At 25.1% G+C, this 9,823-nt stretch overlaps 1 long non-coding RNA gene across 1 annotated transcript; it reads left to right on the top strand.

Moving 5' to 3' along the window:
- The first annotated feature begins 4,804 nt into the window (after positions 1-4,804).
- On the top strand, positions 4,805-7,534 carry LOC147803362 (uncharacterized). The gene is made up of 3 exons (XR_015428853.1): positions 4,805-4,934; positions 5,558-5,597; positions 7,314-7,534. It is a non-coding gene; the product is annotated as an uncharacterized LOC147803362 (long non-coding RNA).
- The last annotated feature ends 2,289 nt before the right edge of the window (positions 7,535-9,823 follow it).

Raw genomic sequence — 9,823 nt, 5'->3', positions numbered from 1 at the left:
AAAAAAACATGTTTTTCACTGAACTAATGAAAATATAATCAATCAAATAGATTATTTGAAGTTTATAAACAAAGAAAAGGGGACAAATAATGCATCACACAATAGTTTCAATGTTCTCCTCATCAGGAAAATGTTATTTTCAAAAATATATATATATATATATTTGTGTTTTATTAATTTAAAATAAATGAATCTCTATAAATTTAACTAACGAGGAGGGAGAATTTGATCTTTCAAAACAGATAACTCAGAGCTGAAATAAACATAACAATCTGTTTGATAAAAATCCAGTTAGTTTTTTTCCAAGAATTTAATTTTATTACGCTTCCACTTTGAAAAATATTTAATTGGCAAATAGCATTTATCTGATACAGGAAGAACAAGTTCAAGATAAAAACCACTTAAGATAGAAACAATTATCGATAAATAATTAAATTTTTCTTCTCAGACATTTTCGTGTAGCTAATGTGAATATATTAAAAAGCCTTTTAAAGATATTATTAAGAGCCAATCTGATAACGAATTAAGGAAGTTTTAATAGACGTATGTGGTATTTATTTTTAAATTCAGTTTTTAAAGTTTCCAATGTTTAAATGATGAGAAATTAGGAAAATACGACTTAAATATATTTATTTATAAATTTAGAATTTTGTTACAAAATTGTTTTACTTAAACGGAGAGCGTTCATGTTATGTGGTTCGTGTATCTGTCATAGTATTTCAACTTTCACAGTATGCCCATTAACAAAAACATAACTATGTTTTCTAAGCTGGTTAAAAAGTGATATTTTTTACGCTTCAAATGCAGTGCGATTCGAGAATAATTAATGTTTTCCGGTTTTAGAAGTATTTACACAGATTTTATCAAATTCTCATAAATTTCATTTTGCACAATTAAAAGAAAATGATTAAATAGAGCCAGGACACTTTAAATCATTTTTTGAACCAGGGTTCAAAAGAAAATAGCTTATAATATAACCATTTCATATGTACATATTTAAAAAATAGTTTCTTATGTCTGAAAATAACAAATACTAATAAGTTTCGGTTATCACGACTATCTATTCTAAGTTAAAAGAAGCTAGAAATTAGAAATAAGAGGGTTTTATTATCAGATTTTTCTCTTGTTCGGGATGCGAATTGACAAAACATACCGTAGATTGCAAAGGGTTGGCGAAAATTTCTATTGGCGTTAAAGGAGCGTTCTCGCAAATCACCAAACAGCTGTGTGCTTTTGATTTTGTTTTGTTTTCGGTATCGCATAACATTCAACAAGTTAGATATGGGTGCGGGTCTTCATTTGATTCTTCTGCATCAAATAAAATACTATAAAGCGTATGTTTTTGTTATAGCGCCGACATAATCGTTTGTATCTGTTGACTAAATTGTGTTTATTATAGTTTTTTAAAAGGTCGTAATGGAACTAAGATAGAAAAATTACACATTATTACATATTCTATAGTTTCATAACTTTCATTAAATGTATTTCGAGTAGTGAAATTCTTTTCCTACTCATCCACTAATTCGAATTAATAATTTCACAATAATATTTAATCCTTAATAATGAAATGATTATTATAATAAAGTTTGTTTACTTAAAAGATTAAAAAAAATTTTTTTCATTGTTTAGCAGAGACTGTTTCCGATTCTATATTCATTAATTAAACTTAATGGTTTTGCTCGATAACCATTTACAATTTTTTTAAAATTTTATTTAATTTTCTGTTATTCTGAAATTCTTTAAATATTTTTCGACGTAGAGATTATTTAGCAATAATGCGAAAAGCTGAAATTTATAATTGTATAATATTTATAAATATTTAAGAGAATTTTTAGCAGCTATTTTGTACTAATTATTTTAATTGGAATGTTCATTATACGCAGTTTTATAATAATAATCGTAAAATTCATTGAACAATTGAGTATTACATTTTAAAATTCAAGTATAATTTAATAATCATTTCATTTTATAACTGCAAAACGGTAGATAAGTAACTTCGTTATAAAGTTTTACATGATACGAGAATATTATACGATTGCTTTATAATGAAAGAACAACAATTTAAGTTTTAAACTTTTTGTGGAAAAGAAAAAATTGAAAATTTCTCTTGTCATCGGTGTTAGCGATTAGACAGTCTTTTATCGTATAAATATTAAGTCAGTATTGTTCTCTTTTAAATAAAAATGCATTTTGCTCTGGAAAAAAAATTGCTTGCATTTTGTCGGTAGAAATTCCCTAATTATAGCAGCAAAAACTTTTAAATTTCTAATTAAACTTTCCTTCATTATAATTTTGTGTAAATAATTATTATTAATAATATAAATGACTATTGAAAGGAATTAATTGAGAATGTCCAATTTTAATGAATTAACTGTTTACGCAATCAGATTAATAATTTTTTTCATAATTTACAAGAGGAGAAAAAGTCTTTACAGTTTAAAAGTTAAGAGAAAAATATAGTTGAGATTAAATTTATAAAGTAAGCACAACCCGAAGGAGATTGAAGTAATGGCATTAAAATCGAAATTTCAAAAGAAGAAAAAATCACGTTTTAGTGTACAGTGAGCAGTAAACAAAAATCTAAAACTAACTTTTGATCTAATGATCAGATGTTTACGTTCTAGGACTTAATCTTAATGGATCGAGAGGGTGAATTCAAATATGCCGCTTAATTATAGCAGACAATATATTTTAAGTTCGGAAATCAGACACTAAAACGAGCCTACTTTGAGAAATTTTTTTCCTGCGTATTCGGAATTTTGATCCCCAGTACATAGGGGTTGCCGCAATCTGGAAATATTATCCCAATAGTTTGGTCAGGAAAGCAATGCAATGTTAGGACCCCTTAGTGTTAACCTTACTTTTTGCGCATTTCACCATATCTTGGGAACTTTCCAGTGAACTTTTAAGTGAATTGAAAATTTTTTGCACTCAATGTTTTAATGTTCATTTAATTTAGAATTTCCTTCATTCCCTACCACTATTGTAAGAAATTTACTTTTCACCTAACTTGTGAAATTAAAAAGTTTAGAATTCTTTACAAAATCACTCAGGCGAAGTGATTGCGTTTTATTTAAATCTTATTTAGAAGGTATTTTTCTTAAAGTATTTCATTTAAAGTTTTTATCATTTTAAGTTGAAATGAATGTCGCCCTGCTTTGTATAGTTCAAAAATTTTTTCAAAGGAAACATAACTTAACATTAACACTCAGGACTTACAATTATAAATCAAACAATCACTACATTTATTTATTAAAAAACACTCTTATGAACTGATAATAAATTGATGTAAGTCCTAAATGTGAGTTCTATAATATATAATTTATTTAAACTCAGAATATACATCTGACCTCTGTTGTCGCCAATGGCTCAATTTTAAAATATAGTTTTTCTTTTACAAATTTTCGGATATTTTCATATGAAGGATAGTATTAAGTTTGAGAATTAAAAATTTTTGTTTAAAAAAGTTGTTAAAAATTATAATTATTATTAATACTTGACAACAGGAAGTTTTCAATTAAAGGTTGAAATTTTTTTTAAATATGTTATTTTTTAATTATGTTATATTTTAATTATGTTATTTTTTTAATTATGTTTTTAATTACCTATTTCATATAACAGTATTTAGGAATCTATAAATTTATGCTACGTATGATCGTTGCAGAATAACCTGCACCCAATATATGTAAATAAAATATATTTTTAAAATTGTTGTGCATTTTCTATTAATTGCATTTATTATTCTTATATTGAAAGAGTATCAAGGTATCTATGACCTCCATAATAAATGAAGTATTTACAGACTTTTATGTATATTAAGGAATTGAATCAATTTTTCACGAAGTTTAAGATCTCATCCCATTGAAAAAAGAGTTATTTAATAAATATTTTTGTTACAATAAATGCTTCTAGTAATAAAACAAACGCGATATAGGTCATTGAAGAAAAATCCATTCATTTGTACATTTTTCCCTTTTTGAAATTATTTCACATATTTCTTTTTTCACTAGCGAATTTCCGATTACTTTAAAATTTTAAAAATATCGATTTTTTCATTTGCAAGAAATGTTTACTTTAAAGCGTGATAACATTTTTGAATACTCCAATTTCTTTTTCTAATAAATAATATGTCTTTGTTAATTTCTAAAAAAAAATGTTCATAAAAAAGTTTACATTATTCTTTTATCAAGATTGATTTAACAGAGAAAATCTCTAAATTAAAACAGGTTATGTTTTCTTACAATAAAAGTTAAATAGAATTCTTTAAAATAGCGTTCCAATTAAACATGGTGTTAAAATGTTACGTTATTTTTTGTGATTGGTTCATTAATAAATTATTTTTATTTCTTCACAAACACAATTCTTGTAAAAAAAATTAAATCTGTTTTATCAAAAAACTAGATCGTTTTATAAAATACAAATTATTGCGCTTAATAAAATATAAATACAGTTTATTTGTAACGTGATCCTAAGAATAAAAAGGTTATTTTCTTTTTTAATTCTCTACTAAAATGAATTAATGAGTTATTTTTATTCATCATGGCTAGTCGAGGAGGAGAAAAAAATATCGAATTTCACTGTTTAGGTTAATGTAATTTCGTTCTCCCACCACATTTAAGCGTAATCCATCGCCAATTCCACTTGCAATCGCCTAGTTTACAATCTACGGTATGTTTTGTCAATTCGCGTCGTGCGAGATGCACGATTCCATATCCCAATGGTCCTCATCCTATTGCCAGGGAATATTTGATTTTCCCCCTCATTCTCGGGAAAACGCTATTCTAAGCAATGACGTCAGAATTGATTTGTGCGTGCGCAACATGCCTTGTACTCTCCTGTGACACTGTCCTGCGTCTGCAAGGCTTTTCAACCGTTTTGTTTATTTTCATTTGAAACTGAGAGCGCGAAACGGCGTGGATTAATAATGATATGAAGTAAGTAATTTATCATTTTCTTTAAACTTCTGTTTGTGATTGCAACTGATAAAATCTTTAAACATTTAAAGAGTATTGAATTTTATTTTTTATTATAAATGTTACTCGTGTCTTGCAATAATACACTATTAAAAGGTTTGAATAATGCTGTGCTGTGACGTTTTTCTTTTATGTCCCTAAAATGTTAAGTTTTAAATTGCAATATGTAAATAGTTTTTCTTTAGACAACTTAATTTTGCTATTCACATCCATGTGTAAATTGTTAAGTTTATATTATGCTTCAGAAAAGAGATAATTATCAACTACTAACAGGAAGAGAAATTACTGTAGATATGGCACTAGTGTAGGCTACATGAAAAGTTTAAATTGCTTTTATACATTTTATTCTCATCATTACTTCTGATATGTATGAGAGTTTCGTATAAAAAACACATTAGTTCAGCAGCAATAAAACCAGTTGTTTTGGTTCAGAACTATGATATCTAAACAGAAGACTGTTTTATTGTTAATATATCAGAATAGAATGTATATTATAACGAAATATATTTATTTAAAAGAGCATTATTATTAATTAGTATGCAATAATAAACATTAAATTTTTATTATTTTTTTTTACCTTTCAGATGCAGATGAAGAAGTGATGGTTGGTTTTAGTCATAAGAGGTAATTAAATTATAAGTTTTTTTTATTCATACTTAAAGTAATTATTGCTAATCCCAGAGCTTATAAAATAAAAGAATATAAAATAAAGTTATAAAATAAATGAATTTATTATTAAAAATATGTCACTAAGATATTTCATTTACTACGAGTTTTTCATTTAGTTTAAATTAACACTCTTAATAAATTTTTTAAAGTAAAATTTTTATGATATATGATACAATATTTAATAATATATTTCTACCTTTTCCAACCTTACTAATTTATGTTATTTTAACATCTTTGGTACCAAATAATATTTATCACCTCTTACTAATATTGTATTTAATAGTTATCATTGTTTATAATCATTTTTTAATTATTGTGATATTGATAATGATTTCAGTATTACTGGATGTATTGTTATCACTATGACCAAGATATTTATTTTATTCACCTAAGTGTATTAGTGTAGCTTATATCAACCATTTAAAGAAAATATGCCTTTCTTTATCTTTGTTGGTGAACTTGGCTGCATGGTCTTGGCGATAAATAATTATTTTCAGATATCTGACATTTCATTATTTATACCTCTGATATTTCCATCAAGCATTCCTCGAACAGTTTAATATCTGTTGAATTAAGAAATTTTATCTGTTAAGATTAAATTTCTGATCTTTTTTTTTAAAGATAAGTTTATATTCCTTAATAAATATAAATCAGAAGCTATACATGTTCCTGTAAGAGTATATTATGTAAAAATCTGAATTTTGTAAGAAAAATTATAAATTAATTGAACATGAAAATGATTCTGGAGTGACGATGGAAGATAATTTTGTGGTTAATATTATATTTTATAAAAATATTATTAGTTGCAAAAAGCACTTTGAATTAAATGATAGGTATCATGAAAGCATACGAACGAATAAAATGTATTAATGAAATGTGCATGCATATTGTTTGTTCATTATTGAAATAATTTCATTGTCTACTTTCAATTTCTTGATTAAATTTAATAAACATTTATGTATACCCCTTTAAAAATCCTAAAATTATGTACTTACAATGTTAGGAAACAAACAATAAAATTTTTTAATCCCTTTTCATGCAAAAACTATAAAGATTAAAGTATAATTAAGATATAAAGTGATAAGTTTTTTGATAAAAAGATATTGCAACGATTTAATTTATTAATCAACAATCATTTATTATTATCAAAGATTAATATAAACGATCTGTGAATGTTTAGTATGTGCTTTTACATTCCAACGATCTATGATTTGACGATGCTTTTTGGAATTCCCTTTATTTATTATTTAAAACTGGCTTTACATTTTCCAAAGAATCATTTCAGTTATTTTATAATGAACTTTTGTCTTAATAAGACAAAAGTGTAAAATATTCTCGCAATAATTTCTTTTATTAATTTCTTTGTGTATACAAGTATACATTTAGAATATTTCTGAACTCTATTTACACCTGAGGAAAATTGTTTTTTTTTCTTCTTTTTTCGACACTTTTGTTAATTTTATATATTTTTTATTATAGAAGAAAACTTTTAGCAAACCCTGTTTCTCCCTGACGAATGATTGCCACAACTCCAACTTTTTTACTGTAGTTTTATTTAATACATAATTAGTAAAAGAAAATTAATTAAAATTCAGTTGCTTTTATGTTTCTATAATGATAGTATTTTTAAAATGTACTGTAATTTAAGTTTGTGTTTGATTTTTGTTTCAGGTTCTTGGAAAAAGTTTTGTAATGTCTGAGATTTCTCAAAAGATGTATCCCCTGTAAATGATGAAGCGTGGTGTTTCCTGCTTAGATGTTTAAGACTTTAATTAGAATTTAGCTATTAAAATCCATACTGTCTCGCAACTTTAAACAGAAAAGATGAAAAATTTGCTATGTCAAAGAAAATAAAATTGTAAACAAAAATAAAAGTTATTAATACTTGATAATTTTTCCTATTTCATAATTTATATTCCAGTGTCATTATTCAAATTTGTATGTTTTAATTTTAAATATTTATGAACAAGTGTAATATTTCCGTTATTATATGCTTGAAGATTATTTTTTTAGTATTTAGCTTCTAGAATTTTGTTTCCTAGTGATGATTTACAAAAACTTGATAATGTGTAAGTAAAAACTATGAAGCAAAGGGTACCCTTGGAAATATGAATGAAAATATTGTTCTAATACATATTTATGTCTGGAGTGCGATCTAAAGTTCAGTGATAATTTTACTTAAATCCCAATTTTTAAACTATTTAAACAAATCAAGAACACTGTTGATAAGTAGCATATCCAAGGGTTATTCAGTGAAAACAAAATGTATATTTTTACTTAATGCTAAAAAAGAAATGTTGACATCATATTAAGGATAAATTGTCTAAATCTGAAATTTCAATGGAATCTATCAATAAGCTCTCGAAAAATAAAAATTGTGATACATAACTTTTTTTAAGTTTTATTGATATTTCTTACAAAATAAAATAAAAATTTGAATAAGATTTGATGAAAAAATTTTCGAGTAATAACATTTCAAAATCATATGTTGCAATGTTTATTTATCAAGAACATTATTTTATTTATTATGGACAGTTACCTATGAAAATTTAGATTTTTAAAAGTTTAATATAGTCTAAGACTTTAATATAGTCTAAGACTTCAATATTTAGTTCAAAGTATTTTCAGATTTTAATTAAATAAATTATTACTTAGTATTAACATACTATAATTTTTTTTAGAGAATCACTTTATATAATTTTAAATATGCAACATGTATTCAAAAACATTGACATATTTAAAGCTTGCATTTTCTACTCTGGCCTGACATGAATAAGAAACAAAAGTAGTTTACATAAGTCTTATTTACATAAGTATATATTATAGTCATTAGTTACATAAGTCTTCACATTTTATACTTCAAATCACTTTTGTTTCATGTCTTGAAAACAGACGACTATTTTTCAGCGCTTGAAATATGTACTGTTTTTTCCTATTTGTATGCTTTTTAATCCCGTAATACTGTATAGCTTGTTTCTAAGGATTATTTTACCCAAATGAATGATACGATTCACATATATTCATTTTGGAAAATTAACCAAAAGAGCTACATCAATTAACGAAAATGTGAACAATCGATTTAGATTAATTCAAAAAGCCTTAGTAAAATTCTGATATGTCAGCGATTTTTAAAAAAGAAACTATGGGAAACTGAAGTTACGATTCAGTAAGGCAGAATAAAAAAAGTTTGTTTATAAACTTAAACAATCACCTTACATTTTATCGATTTTTTTCACTAGATATCGAACATTTCTTTATATTTTTCATCGAGCCATACTCAGATGAGATACACCAATTTTTCTTCGGGACCACTTACAATTGTTATAAATCTCCTCAATATCCATAAATAAGATTATTATATAATTAAATATAGTGAAATGTTTGATGTACAATGTTAAACTTGTGCACATTTAATATCTAGACTTAATTTCAATATAGTTAAAGCTTGACAATTTGGATAGTTGGACTAGGAAAATTGAAATAAAACATATAGAAGGATCATATAAAAGAAACATCTCTTTTTTTTGTTTTGTTTATTTAATGCCAAAATTTTCCGTGTTCTACATTACAAATTGGAAAAAAAATGCACCATTATTAATTTGTCAATAATAATTAAAGAGTCAATGTGCTTCCTTACAATGTTAAGATAGCATTAAAATAAACTAAAACATTAATATCAGTAAGGTTAAATTTTTCGTAGTAAACTTAATCTGTCAAATATAATTTTAAAAAATTCATTATCGCTGAAACATTCTTCCTCCTTGACTAAAAATATACATATATTATATGCCTTTTAGTAAGCAGAATTCTAGCCATAGTAGAAATATTAAGTGGAAATTTTTAAAAAATTATACAAGATAAAGTAATGAGGCAAACATTTTGCTATATACAGTTAAAATCATATTAAGTGAATTTGGATGCATCAAAGAAGTAGGTCAAAACAAAATCCACCTTATTAGTTATTAAAAAACTTATGTACCAGAGGAAAAAATTTTGCTATATAAAATATGGAGATTTCAAGGCTTTTAAGAAAATAATTCAAATTAAAATCATTATGAATAAAATCTGATTTTTTTATTTTATTATTAAATAAAACTGAATACAATCAAACAGATTCACTTGAACTTGCAATGCATTAGGTGAGTCTCAATGGGGGTCAGTACGAAAACCCCACGCAACAG

Source organism: Parasteatoda tepidariorum, chromosome 9 (genome assembly GCF_982258835.1).
Source record: "Parasteatoda tepidariorum strain Cologne lab strain chromosome 9, Ptep-v5.0, whole genome shotgun sequence".
NCBI lineage: Eukaryota > Metazoa > Arthropoda > Arachnida > Araneae > Theridiidae > Parasteatoda > Parasteatoda tepidariorum.
This window is presented reverse-complemented; position numbering and strand designations above follow the sequence as displayed.